The 15,640-nt window shown below is 40.1% G+C and overlaps 1 protein-coding gene across 6 annotated transcripts in view; it reads right to left on the minus strand.

Annotated features, from left to right (window-relative positions):
- The window catches only part of LOC136864441 (sarcolemmal membrane-associated protein), a 700,905-nt gene that overhangs the window by 607,755 nt on the left and 77,510 nt on the right, over positions 1–15,640 (minus strand). For all 6 annotated transcript variants that reach the window (XR_010859312.2, XM_067141439.2, XM_067141440.2 and 3 more), the window contains one exon: positions 8,256–8,295. The gene's annotated coding sequence lies outside the window, so the exon portion shown is untranslated. The remainder of the gene's footprint in view (positions 1–8,255; positions 8,296–15,640) is intronic.

The following is a 15,640-nucleotide window of genomic DNA, read 5'->3' on the forward strand; positions in this document are numbered from 1 at the left end:
ACAAAATGGAAGCCATTACAATTGGTAGCACTGAGTATCATGTCAAGAATCCATCACATTACTTGTATCAATTTTAGTCTGTGTTCACTTGTTATTGGTGTTTATATCTCAATGTGGTAGCTTACACTGGTACAAGGCTTTTAAGAATTGTGATTTCATCATTAGTGATAACATTTGTGTGAAAATTTTATTGGATATCATCAGTTATTGTAAAGGAATTTTTTGCAGCCATAAATAGTAATGCTTTAGGTGTTACCAAGCTCGATAACTGCAGTCGCTTAAGTGCGGCCAGTATCCAGTATTCGGGAGATAGTAGGTTCGAATCCCACTGTCGGCAGCCCTGAAGATGGTTTTCCGTGGTTTCCCATTTTCACACCAGGCAAATGCTGGGGCTGTACCTTAATTAAAGCCACAGCCGCTTCCTTCCCACTCCTAGCCCTTCCCTGTCCCATCGTCGCTATAAAACCTATCTGTGTCAGTGCGACGTAAAGCAAATAGCAACAACAACAAGCTTTAGGTGCCAGATTAAATTCTCCTGTGGCCAAGGTGATCAGGTGCCTGCAAATTTTCTAGTCCTAGAAAAGAATGCCAGGGAAGTGCTGAATTACTTACTAGCAGAAGATGTGATAAGCATCAGTGGGCTCGACTTTAGATTTTGAAACAGTACGGCATGGGCCATTGCCGGGATCCTGTTGCCAAGATGAGGAGAATTATGCAAAGCCACAGACCTATCATAGTATATTATATGCGCCAAATTCTTTTTAATCATAAACTGCCTGAGTTTTCATTCATTACTGTTTGTGTAACAAACTAACCCATCGTGGCAGTAAGAGATGATATGTCCTGATGTTCTCTATGCTGCAAAATAGCATGCTTGGCAGTGGTTGCAAATATTAAACCAGAGCAATGAGTCACAACAGTATCTTCCTCCTCATCAACAGATCTGGAAATGAAAACCAGCAAAACTGTGCTTTCTCTTTGTAATCTAATTCCAGCCGCTGAAATTCTCTGGATGCGCGTGCACACACACACAAAATTATATTCTTGCATGAATAACCACACATTCCACTAACTGCTGTCTGTTTACAAGCCTTTCACAGCAGGACTCCAGCTGGGCAGTCTTGACCAGATACAGGCTATAATCCTTATTGACAGGCTTCACATTTCACTTTTCCTCGCTTGCACACTCAGTCACTTCATACACAAACAGGTCTGAACACAGAACTGCTTTCCACCACAACAAATGACGGCTGTTCTTTGGCTCGACTCCAGAGAAAACCTGCCCTTCACATAGTTAACACAGTCAATTCATGTGAACAATCCACACACAGAACTACTTAACGATGACAACTAAACAGCAACAACTCAACAATGCTAACTAGCACTACACTCCATACTCCAACACAAAAATACTCGGATACTGACTCTAGTGAACATCCACCACACACTTAACATAACAGCCACCCCTTGTTCGCTGTGACCTTGTATTTATATCGCGGGTGATGAAGTACTGGTGATGATGCTTGTTATTTAAAGGGGCCTAACATCTAGGTCATCAGCCCCTAATGGTATGAAATGAGATGAAATATAATGATAATTTGAAAGTTTAAAATCATCCACTGACCAGAATTCAAAATGTGAGGACAAAGAATGAATGGATGGATATGAATTTAAAACAATCAGCGGATCCGACCCACAATGCCCTACACTCCCAGCAACTAACGTTAAACAATAGTATTACTGACCAAGGGACTGCATCTACAGCACAATAATGAATCTATGATGCTTGTAGTCTAAAGGGGTCCAAAATCCAAGTCATCGGCCCCTCATAATGGTACTTATTGCTAGGAAAGTAGAGCCACGGTATTTGACATGTTGCGATACTAATCAAAAGTAGCATAGACTCGTGGTGTTTCACACATTATGGTACTACTTACAGGTAATGTAATGCACACATGTAACACAGACCTATGGTGTTTCTCACATTGCGGCACCATTTACAGGCAACGCAAACCTATGGTGTTCATCACATAAGTGTACTAACCAAAGGGACTCTCACTATCCCGTGGTGTTCCTCACATAGTGGGTACTAATCATAGGCAAGGCAGAACTATGGTGTCGCTCATGTAGTGGTATTAATCACAGGTATTGTAAAAGCCAAAAGCACACACTGTCGCTACTAATCACAAACCTATTATGTACCTAACACAGTGGTACTCCGTGCAAGTAAAAGCGACCCATGGAGTTCCCCGCCTTGGTGGTACTAATTACAAGTAGTCTCATGGTTCTAATTTGATCATCCCTTGGCCACCCCTTTAAGTCACCTCTTACGACAGGCAGGGGATACCATGGGTGTATTCTTCGTCTGCGTCCCCCACCCACACGGGATGATGAAGTACTGGAATTTGCAGTGTGGCTAGAAGGAAGGTTCCCGTCTGCTGTTCCAGAAGGCCCACAAGGAAACCAGGCAAAGAGAATAATAGAAAAGAGGCCATGGCATGTCCTCGGGCCAGCTGGGAGGTCTCTTGTCTGGCTCAGTCATCCCTTCCAGGAAATATCTAAGGGGGCTACAATATTTTTATATAGCATAGACAATATCTTCATGACAGAAAAGCTTCCACCACACACAAATTTGTAAGAACAAAGCTTCATGCTCTTAACAGCTTTCACATGCTAATGCACTCCAAGTCTGTTTTGTCTTCCTTGAGCTACCATATAGTACCGAGTGAAGAACCTTAGAATTACAATGAGCCGTGCCATCATGCGGAGGACACTAGACTCCTAGAACTTGCTTAAGCTGCCGGGCTGTAGCTAGTGGAAGACATTAGAACAATGCTAAAAATTAAACTCGTGCCCTCGTCCTGAGGTGGTACAGCTCTTTTCAGGCACACCCCCACTGGAGGTAAGCTGCATGTACCACTTCAACCACATACCAGCCCTCCTGCCATTTAAATTTCTGGCAGTACTGGGAATCAAACCCGGGCCCCCGATGACGGCAGCTACTAACACTAACCGGCAGACAGAACAATGCTGAGCCATACAACCTATCAGATGACTTTGAAACTGCTTAGTGGAGAAAAATAAGAAAATTATGCAAGAAAATTGGCATCAGCAATCCTATGAAAACTACTACTTTTTCCATGAATCATCAGGCTTCATGCTTTAAAATAAAGGGTTGTTCATAGAAACTGGATCAGCCATTTCATGAAGTAGATTATCAAACTATACATAAATATATTCATTTCTCTACCAATTTCTCGCTGAATTTATGATTTCCCTAGCTTCTTTCTGTTTAGTAATGCTCTTTATCAGCAGAAATTCTTGTTACCAACCACTTTTAGATGTGGCTTCATTTTATGTTTATGCTGCTCTACTAAATCACTCTACCAGCAAGTATTTCAGTCCATCTTTCACCACCACCACCACCACCACCACCCATTTCCTTCGTCCAGCTCCCGCCACGTTCTCATCTTTCACCATCCGACCACCATTGTTCCTCCTTAACTGTGTTCTAATCCAGGTTTCTTCTAACTACTTTTTATTGTTTTCAACCATCTTAGTCTGGATCTCCCTCTTGCACTCCCTCCTTCTATCTGGGTCTCCAGTCATCTTCTTCTTCTTCTTCATCATCATCATCATCATCATCATCATCATCATCATCATCATCATCATCATCATCATCATCATCATCATCATCATCATCATCATCAACGTTGACCGTCTCCAGTTGTCCGGGTGTGGTGCACGAGCCCCTTCCATCTGTCTGTCCATGAACCACTGTTCTCTCATAATCTTCTCCCAATCTTGTCCTCTCCCCTCGACATCTCTCTTCACCAGATCTATCCATTTTCCTCTAGGTCTGCCCACTGGTCTTTTTCCTTTTACATCCCTTTTATATTATCTTCTTGCAGTCCTGCTTGCACTCATCCTTCTTACATGGCCAAACCACTTCAGTCTTGCTTTCTGAATTCTCTGTAGTAGGGAGTCTCTTATTCCTGCCTCCTCTCTGACTTTTTCATTCCTGAACTTGTCCTTCCTGGTCTTCCATATCATGGTGCGTAGGAACTTCATTTCTGCAGCTTGGAGTTTTGTCCCGTTAAAATGGTAGTTTCCAAGCTATACGTGACGATGGGTGTATAATATGATTTATACAATGTCATGTTTGCTGTTAATGGTACTTGTTTATCCCACAGTGGTTGTCATACTTGGTGGTAAAACTGAGTTGCCTCGCTAATTCAACTGTCCACCTCTTACTTTACAAAGTTGTCTTTTGATACTATAATACCCGTCTGTCTGTTAGGTCATCAGCCCAGAGGCTCAAGTACTTAAAACGTTGGAACACTGTCCAGCTTGGTGTCATTCTGATTTGTGGTTTGTCATCTCCCCTCTGTAACTTCATCACCACCATCTTAACCTTGTTGATATTTGAATCATACCTCTTAAACTCTTGACTCCATTTCTGCAGCTTTTTCTCTACATCATTTTCAGTTTCACGCCAGATCTGCAAGATGAAAACTTGCAAGTCCTGCTGCTCCTTCCTTTTCAGAGCCTTTATTATGGCATGCTGTATTCCTCTCTTTGTTTACAACCATCTGGACAGCACACAACCCACTTGCGCACAACTTCCGGTTTCATCATACAGTTTCCCTTTTTCCCCAGTGCTTTTCCATTAATATCCTGACAGCAAACATAAGGTCTGTAGTTGTTCTTCCAGGCCTAAAACGATATTGTTCCTCTTCCAATAAAGGTTCCCAAATTTCTCTAAATCTACTCTCTATGATTTTTTCCAGAAGTTTTAGACCATGAGAGAGCACAGTAATTCCACGGTAGTTGATGCATTTCCGTCTACTTCCCTTCTTGTAAAGAGGTATGATTATAACCTTCTTCCAGTCTTCTGTGATAGTGCTTTCCTGCCGGACTGTGTTAAGGAGTCTATATAACCACTGGACTGCTGTAGTTCCTCCTACTCGCAACATATCTGTACTTAACTCATCCATTACAACTGCTTTTCCTTTCCTCATATTTTTCATGGACTTTTCTATCTCCAGCCATGTAATTGGGGGTTCTATGCTTCTACCTTCCTCGTTACTACTGCACTGTCTGATGTAGTGCTCGCTACTCCATTGAAGAGACTATCAAAAAAGGTCTTAAATTCATTCCTGATTTCATCTCGCACTAAGGTTCTGTTGTCCCCTTCTATTGCCTTTATATCCTCTTGTTCACACCTTCTGTTCTTGACTACCCTGTACAATAATTTCCTATTCCCTCTGCTGTCTAATTCCAATTTATCCACAAACTCATTCCATGCTTTTTCTTTCTCTTCTCTTACTACCCTCTTAACTATGAGTTTATTTGTTCTATAAAGTTCCTGTAATCTTATTAACTTCTTGGCTCACTTGGTCTTGGATAGTTTTTTGTTTTTCTTTATCTAGCATCATATTTGCTTGGTTTCTTGCTTTAATGCCTGTTTTGACTTTGTTGTCCCACCAAAGTGTCTCTTTTTCCTTTTTGGTCAATCCTGTTGACCCACAGAGTTCTTTAGCTTCTCTTACAAATGTATCTTTAAAAATTTTCCACTCTTCCTCCCCGTGGTAGGTTTTGTTGTATTCTATTCTGATATTTTTCCTGGAACTGAGGTTTTTCTAATTTCCATGTGTTTATTTTTAGTTTCTTCTTTGTTTTATTCCGAATTTCATTTGTCAATATGGTCCAAGTCCATGTTCAGGCACCTATGGTCACTGTCCATACTTTCGCTGGGAATGACCTTGACATCAGTCAACCATTTCCCCCACCTTTGTTTGTGATGACATAATCGATCAGAGGTTTATGTTTGCCATTCCAGCTATACCTTGCTATTTTGTGGTTCTCCTGTTTTTTGAAGAAGGTGTTTTTGATGATCATGCCATTTCTACTACAAAGATCAATCAGTTGTTCACCTTCTGCATTTCTGTTTCCAAACCCATGTGGCCCAACGATATCCTCACAGCCTTGGCCGTTTGCTCCAACTTGTGCATTTAGGTCTCTAATAACGATAACGTTTTCTTCATCGATTACATCATCTAAGTCTTGAAGAAATTTTTCTTATCAGCACTGCATCCAGTCTGTGGGGCACACACTTGTACAATCACATAATTTGTTGACTAATTGTATAGATAATTTTATGATCCTGTCATTCTTGTAGAAAACTTTTGACACAGAATCCGTATCTTTTGTCAGTAAAAATCCCACACCATTTTTGGCCTCCTTTTCCAGTCCACACCAGTACAATTTGTAGCCACCTCTGAGAACCTTGCTACCTGTTTTTCTCCATTTTGTTTCGCTCAGACCCAATATAGATATGTTTCTCCTTTGCATCATATCTAAGAATTCTTCGGTCTTACCAGTTAGGGTCAAATATATTCATGGTCCCAATTCATACTTTTCTCTTCTTGCAAATCCGTCTATCATCGGCACCATGTTGGCCGTCATACCTGATAGATCTGCTCAAAGACTGTGTCACATTAGGTAATAACTTTGATCCGAGGCCCTTTGTACGTTTGAAAGCGATAAATGACTAACCACTTGCTTGCAGGACCTATCGTGGATCTTCGCGCAAGTGCTTGGTTTTGCGCTAGATGGTCAGTGCCTGACAAGCATTTCCTCATGTCAGCTAGATCTATGGTGTACCCACCAATACCCGCCGGCATCTTCTTAACATGTCCAAATGATCAAAGTTTATCCCTCTCCATTCTATCACCAGGCTTTTCCACTCCCATTTCCTTACCAATGTCCTCATTTCTTAGTTGTCCTTCCTTGTCATTCCTATCATACTTCTCTATTCTATAGAGAGGTTAGAGTCACCCACTAAAATTACTTCACGGTGAGGGAGAGCTGCAATCACTGAGTTCAGGCATTGTTCAAGGTCACAGAGTGGGCTGTTTGGTGGCCTGTAGTAACTCCACAAGCACAGGACATAAAGAGAAGAGTAACTCCACCCACAGTAACTCACAGTTACGTTCGAGATTTGTCTTTCGTTTACGCGGTAACGCACTGTTCACTGCTAGCATCACTTGATGACCCAGAGTAGTACAATCACAGTGAAATATGCAGTAGTTAGCACAGAGTGATGAAAGCTACGTTTCAGTTAGCCCGATCACATCGACTTCAGTCTGACAAAGATAGTTCACAATCAGAAGCTTATTAGTTAGGCAATGCACGTTCTGACAACAGATACTAACATCTGCTTTCAGTTCACAAGTGGTGGGACTGGGGTTTAAATGGATGTCTCCTGCCAGTTGTAGGAGGCAAAGCAGTAGTGCTGGGATAGGAACAAATTTCACATCTTATGTTTTAATTGTTTGTCAATTTTCATAATGTACGCTTTCCTTAGCTGAAGATATTCCACGAAATTGGAACAAAACATATATTATAATTAGATGATAAGACATTAAGCTAAACTTAAGTAAAATTCATAGATTAACTAATGAAATTAAATACTGGGAGGTGGAATCGTTTTTATACCAAAGTTGCCACTTTACAAGTATGATCATGACTCAGTTACAGGCCAGGAGGACATAGATACCAAATTCCAAGAGTACGGCAAATGTTTCAGTGGACAATTGCCAGGAAACAGGGGGGTATCACCCATTCAGATTGGCAAGCCTGTTCTCCCTAATCTCAACCCAATCGGGCATGCTTGAATGCACTTAAGCATCGTGTTGTAGGGTGTTAGGCACAACCACACATCATTCAGAAGTTCTCGCTGCCTATGGTTCATCAGTTGGACTCTGTACCCCAAACAGAGCTAGGTAAACATGCAATCAATATGGCAGACTGTTGAACTCCACATGTTCGTGTCAATGATGATCAAACACAGTACTGACTCTATTATAATAACCTAAGTCAGTGATATTGCATGGGTTGTATTGGACATTATGTGGTCCATGTGTACCATGTGATTATCTCGACAAAGTTTGTGTCATGAAAGTCTTTGGATATTCTATTAAACTAAATTGGCACAATTTGTTGCCCATCAGGCTTATGCACATGGACTAATCTACTTCATCCTTAATTTTTGAAGAAAAGTTTATAATATTTGCTCCAGGAAAAACTCTGCAGAGAATGTAAAGCCATTGAAAGATCAAAATTTGAAGAAGCCAGAGTGGGATTTTTTCCTCATTTTCTGATACAAAGACTTATCAACATGAAAAATCACAAAAGAGGATTCATTTTATTATAATTCTATTTTCAAGTACCTGCATGTACCAAATACTTACCATTAATCTAATATCCTGATGTTCAGCAGATGTTCCATACCTAAAAAACAAAAATCAAGTAATAATGAATTTAAAAATCATAACAATACAGCATATACACAGTCAAATCATACAACCACCTGATAGTATCCAGAATAACCACTCTTCACAGCACCAGGGGAGTTGACTGCGCGGTTAGGAGCGCGCAGCTGTGAGCTTGCATCCGGGAGATAGTGGGTTCGAATCCCACTGTCGGCAGCCCTGAAGATGGTTTTCCATGGTTTCCCATTTTCACACCACGCAAATGCAAAGGCCATGGCCGCTTCCTTCCCACTCCTAGCGCTTTCCTATCCCATCGTCGCCATAAGACCTGTCTGTGTCCGTGCGACATAAAGCCACTAGCAAAAACAAAAATAAAAACTCTTCACAGCACAGACACCAGCTAGACATGCTGGCAGCGACTCTGTCAAGTGCTGATAGGTCTCCATGGGTAACTGTCTCCAGCGCATCCCACAACTGTTGAACGGTGCTGGTGGAGGAGACGGACGGCGAACACGAAGATCGAGGTGGTCCCACATATGTTCAACTGGATTGAGATTGGGGTTGTTTGGAGGCCAGGAAAGAACTTAGAAATCTTGATTGTGCTCTTCAAGCCACAAGCAGATCCTTCTAACTGTACTGCTAGGCGCATTATTGTGCTGGAAGATCCCATCCTCCCGAGGCAAGACAATAGTCATGTACAGGTGGATGTGATCGCAGAGGATGGATTCATAACTAAATCGTCAAGAGTACCTTTCACATGGATGATGGGACTTAGAGAATACCACGAAAACATTCCCCAGATCATAACATTGCCCCCATTGCTGTGTGTTTGTCCAGCAAAGGTTGCAGAGTTGGTTCTCCACAGTTTCTTGCCAGATGTCCATCCATTCTATGCAGCTAATAACGTGACCCATCAGAGAAGGCGCCGTTTACGCCCCCCCCCCGTCGGGTCCCTTAAGATCAACCGAGTTACACCCTGGCCCCGAATGCTACAGTGTGGTTAGCTCTACGCCAGACCACATTTGCACCAGAAATGAAGGTAGTAGTCATTTTGTTTACCGCGTTTATCCCCGTCACCAATCAGCAGTGATCTGGTCGCCATACTGCCCAGCAGTTGTTTTAGTCAATGCGCCTGTATCAGCATGGGTGCTGACATCCTCCATCTACTCTGGACCACCAATCGCAGAAGGGTTTGCAGAACTGTTGCAGGAGAAACCTGTTTGCATGCCCCTGGTTCATTTGGACAGTGGGCTGTTCCACTGTAGCCTGTCAGTTGGCCTTCGAGCACCATCATCAATGTCCACCTCGGACGAACTCAACAGTTTCCACAATGGTCAAGCCCAATTGTGCCATTCGTCCACTCACGATACACCTTTACCACAGAGGCATGTGAACGGTTCGTAAACTTCGCTGTTTCCAAAACATTGCCTCTCTCGGCCCGCGAGCCGATGACCAGCCTTTTTTGCAACTTGGTTAAATCACTTCCCATATCCATGTCAGCAGAAGTGCAAAATACCCACTGCAATAGCCCACGTCATGGGGCATAAGTCATGCGCTACATGCTGCAGATGGCACTTCTAGTAGGTAGTCATAGTAATGTGATTTGACTGTGTATACAGACTAGAGTACAAATAAATGAAATGTTACACGGGACAAACCCTAGTAAAGTATGAACTGCCCTAGCTTACAAGTTGGCATAAAAAGTGGCTCAATTACTTTTTTTAACAGGTAGTTCCCACATATGAAGGACTGGCTGAACAAATTCCTTGGAAAATTTATAATTTTGTCATTATTGTATAAAATTTCCAAGAGGAATGCTGCAAATACTGACAACGAATAAGCAGACCTCATATTTCCATGCCCTAAAAACTGCCAAACCACTTCAATTTTTTTCAGTAGCAGTGTTTATAGTACAATAGTAATTGTTGCATTCATAATAATCTTATATATAGATCGTTGCTAGGCAATGAAAAACTCATAATTCCACTTACGAGAAAACTAAGTTTCTCCATGCGTCTTGTTAAAGCTTGCCGCGTTGCCTGAGAAGGAAACAGAAGACTCCAATGGTCAAATAACTGGGTTATCATTAAGCAATGAAAATGTCAAGAACAGTTCTCCGGCCATTGCTGACCGCTCAGTTTTTTACTTCTTCTGTAAACTTTACTCCGAAGAAGTTACGAGGTTTCCTAATAATAATAATGTTATTTGCTTTACGTCCCACTAACTACTTTTTAAGGTCTTCGAAGAACAAGGTTTCCTTTGCCAAGCAATGATTACATGCAATACATTATTGTTCTTATTGGGGAACAAAGTGGTGTAGCAGCTTAGTTGCTTGCCTATCATCCCGGCGACCATGGTTTGATTCCTAGAGTTTCTGGTGTGGAATTTTCAATTGAAAATCCTGTGATATCAGGAAGGGCACGAGATCTTAAATCCGTGACCACAACTCTTTCATGCGTCAGTGCGTGCAGGGACCCTGAGCAAGCTGGATAATCTGTGGATGACACCGATGATGATTATAGTTAATATTATTTGGCATCCAGCAACAGTCATTTGTTACTTCTGATATAATAGCAATATATTCGTACTTCGGTGGTACGAAGGTAAAACAATTGGATTTTGAGGGTCCACCAACCAAAAAGTTTGAATACCACTGCTCTAAACTATCGCCATCTGCTACAATTGTAAGCAGAAACATTCGAATGTCGGGTATCACAGATGCGGATCGGATTGGATTGGATGTCATTTGTTTATTCTCTCTGTCAATTACTGTATTACTGAGAATGCGAATTACATTAACAAGGGCTTCTGCAGTTTCAGGATGTTTCTGTTGCTTTGTGCAATATTCTTACTTTGTGGATAATATTCCAAAATCGCATTCCAACCTTTCTCGAGTCATCAACAGCTTCTTATTAAACAGCTCCTCCTCTTCATCTAGATGTTTGTGAGCATATGGTTTTAAACAAATGCTTTAACAAAGGGTACCCTTCATCACCTATGAAAACATAAGGTGTTCTCATATTCAAACCCACGAGTAATTCTTCAACAGGGACACTCAGTGTAAGTTTTTTCATTAATTTGTAAAGTACTGAACTCCAGAAAGTTCCACTATCAATCTGTTTTCCATATCCTCCTATTGCAATAAAAATTAATTATTAATTATTGTTATACTGTACTATTATTACACTATTGAAGAATAGGAATGCGGCTGCTAGCAACATCTGTTAGAAGTACCCAAAACTGGTCTTCATGATCACCTGAAGGCCACAGTAAGTGTAACAAATCACTGATGAAGCAAGCATTCACAGAATTATTTGTCCTTCCTAAAACTTTACAAGAGATGAGGTATGGAGTTCTCAACTCATCTCCACACAATTTATCAACTAGGCCTATCATATCTGCTATGTTCCTGCCACAGGCTTCCATAGTCATGTCTACAACTCCCCAAACCAAACGGCTATGTAACTCTCCTCAGATTCCTTTGACCACCAAATTACAACACTTGTCCAAGTCTCCTTTCCTAAGTGTAGATTCTTGAGGAATAGTTTGCATGCAGTATTTTTTCCAAAAATCCATAAAAATCAATCAACAAATCAATTAATCACTACTGATCTGCATTTAGAGTAGTCGCCCAGGTGGCGGATTCCCTACCTGTTGTTTTCCCAGCCTTTTCTTAAATGACTAAAAAGAAATTGGAAATTTATTGAACATCTCCCATGGTAAGTTAATCCAAATAATAACTCTCGTATTTTTGCACTTTAGCACGCGTCTTCTTCATGGAGAGAACAAATTTGCACAACTATGTGAAAAGTTTTGCATGCCATTCAACATACGTAGCTCGTGAAGACTTCAGGATAAATGTGCGAAAGACAATTTAATTAAAGTGAGACTGGCAATATTAACATTGCCTATAACTAGCGCTGACTGTGAAAGAGATTTAGCACTTTGAATGTTATCATGATACCATTCAAGAACCGTCTTGTGATGGAAAATATGCCTAGTTTGATGTTCATCAACTTTGCTGAAACACAGGAAGGCTGTTGACACAAGAATCAGACAGTGTCAGCTTCAAGAAAATGAAAGATACAAGAATCATGGTGAGCTCTTTTGACTGTGTGTTGACATTTTATTACCATTCATAAGTAATTTTTTATATAAATTACGTATTATCATGACAAATACTGTGCAGCTTTTATGCTTTTATTTAAATAGCATAAATTTATTTAAATATTATTATTATTATTATTATTATTATTTAAATAATTTATGCCTTCACTGTAAATACCTTAAATCGGACTATTTTATAACTAAATACAGTCAGTTTTGTCAAAAATTCAGATGACTGCAGTGAAATTTATGTCTTTAAGGTGAAGATATTTCGAGTTTCAGTGCCAAAAAGTACCAAATCAATCATTTTCTTTGAATATTTCCTAAACCGCAAAAGCTTCAACAGAAATAATTTGTACAACAATGCATTTATTCTATCTGAAAATAATAAAAGTGCTCAAATTAATTTTCTGTTGAAATTTTACATTCTGAGCATTTTTCCTCTCTCCTGTAAAATATTACTTTTTGGATTTGGTACCTTTTGGAAATAAGCTTCTCAAATGAACATTTGTCCCAATTTGTCCTCTTGAACTCCTACTTTATTTTCAGATTGTGATCTTTCCTACTTTTAAAGACACCACTCAAACTTATTTGTTTACTAATGTCAATCCACGCCATCTCTCCTCTGACAGCTTGGAACATACCGCTTAGTCGAGCAGCTCGTCTCTTTTTTAACAAGCCTTCCCAGGCCAAACTTTGCAACATTTTTGTAATGCTACTCTTTTGTCAGAAACCACCCACAACAAATAGAGCTGCTTTTCTTTGGATTTTTTCCAGTTCTTGAATCAAGTAATCCTGGTGAGGGTCCCATACACTGGAACCATACTCTAGTAGGGGTCTTACCAGAGACTTATATGCCCTCTCCTTTCAAACTGTACTACAACCCCTAAACACCCTCAAAACCATGTGCAGAGATCTGTACCCTTTATTTACAATCCCATTTATGTGATTACCCCAAAGGATACCTTTCCTTATATTAACACCTAGGTACTCACAATCATTCCCACAAGAAACTTTCACCCCATCAACACAGTACTTAAAACTGAGAGGACTTTTCCTATCTGTGAAACTCACAACCTGACTTTTAACCCCGTTTATCACCATACCGTTGCGAACTGTCCATCACAACATTATCGAGATCATTTTGCAGTTGCTCACAATCTTGTAACTTATTTATTACTCTATACAGAATAACATCTGCAACCTTATCACTGATTCCACTTCTTTACTCATATCATTTATACATATAAAAAAACAAAGGGCCAATAATACTGCCTTGAGGAATTCCCCTCTTGATTATTACAGGGTCAGATAAAGCTTTTCCTATTCCAATTCTCTGAGATCTATTTTCTAGAAATATAGCCACCCATTCAGTCACACTTTTGTCAAGTCCTATTGCACTCATTTTTGCCAGTAGTCTCCCATGATCTACCCTATCAAATGCCTTGGGCAGGTCAATTGCGATACAATCCATTTGACCTCCTGAATCCAAGACATCTGCTATTCCTTGCTGGAATCCTACAAGTTGAGCTTAAGTGGAATAACCTTTCCTAAACCCAAACTGCCTTCTATAGAACCAGTTATTAATTTTGCAAACTCGTCTAATATAATCAGGAAGAATGCTTTCCCAGAGCTTACATGCAATGCATGTCAAACTGACTGGCCTGTAATCTTCAGCATTATGTCTATCACCCTTTCCTTTATACACAGGGGCTACTATCGCAACTCCCCATTCATTTGGTATAGTTCCTTCATGCTAACAATAATTAAATAAGTACTTCAGATATGGTACTATATCCCAACCCATTGCCTTTAGTATATCCCCCTGAAATCTTATCAATTCCAGCCGCTTTTCTAGTTTTTAACTTTTATATCTCATTGTAAATGATGTTATCATAGGTAAATTTTAATACCTCTTTAGTATTAGTGACCTCCTCTAACTGGACATTATCCCTGTAACCAACAAACTTTACTTACTGCTGACTGAATACTTCTGCCTTTTGAAGATCCTCACACACACACTCCCCTTGTTCAATTTTTCGCATGGAATCTGTTATGCACAGACTTGACAAAAAAAAAAAAAAAAAAAAAAAAACTACCTTCTGTGGTGTAATCTGCATCACCTTTAGTCGAGCATTTTAGAAGACAAGTTTTCTGTTCCTTTCATTCGGCACCGTCTGCTTAATTTGCAAAGAGCACAAAGCTGGACAGTCATCTAACAATCCTTAAGTATAAAAACTATTTACACTGCCTTGCAAGATGCGTTACCCACTGTTTTGTTTGAATGCACTGCTTACTGAATGAAGAGCAACTGAATACTAGAATACTTTTGTTAAGCAAAAAACCAATAGCTCATTCAAGGCCACTTCCTGTAGCTCATAAGATCTTTATATGCCCATTAAGCTACTCCAGCTCAATGGAGCAAGTAAGGAAACTTCAAAACTATTCAAAATGCATTACTATCCATCAAGTTATTTCTTTGGTGTATGCACTGCCACCCTCCTAAAAAAATGTTCACATTCTATTTCCTTTTCAAAGTACCATGATTAAGCCAAGAACTACTGAACTGTTGGTTTACCTGCACTGGTCCCATACAGTCACCAGTTAGTGAATTCTCAAACGTGTAAACAAGAAGTGATACCCGCTGTGTTCTCCAGTTGCATTTCCCTCGGAACGACAACAAGGTTACAGTACTTGTTCCATTCATTCAAGGAATGTTTGTCTCCATTAACTTTCACGTTGGCAAATATATTGTAATGTTAGTGTTAATGTTCAAAAAACAATCTGTTAAAATATGTGCAATAATCATGAAAGTCCACGCATATGCAAAACATATCCTGAAGTCAGGACAAATACACAAACCTTCAAAATATGCATAAACGTGCACTACTAAATCTTGTAATTCAGCCAATTACATCATAAAATGTGTTTCCTGATCATTTGCAGACCTCTGCATAGCAGCAAACAACATATGCACTTGCATATACATTCAATGTCTACTAATGAAATAGGAACTAAGACCAATCAAACATCTTCCGACTAATTTTCCAATTTACGAGATTTCTGCTAATGTTATTTTCTAAATGTCTCTTTAATTACTACAGGTCATAAGAGATGCCAGGGTGTTAAGATTTTGTCCCACAGGAGATTTTTAAAATGCCGGAAGCCAACAACATCGACTTGTCACATTTGAACCCACTCAAATGCCACACGTCAACCAGTATCTAACCTGCTATCTTAGGAACATAAGGATGACT

Source organism: Anabrus simplex, chromosome 2 (assembly GCF_040414725.1).
Source record: "Anabrus simplex isolate iqAnaSimp1 chromosome 2, ASM4041472v1, whole genome shotgun sequence".
NCBI classification, from domain to species: domain Eukaryota; kingdom Metazoa; phylum Arthropoda; class Insecta; order Orthoptera; family Tettigoniidae; genus Anabrus; species Anabrus simplex.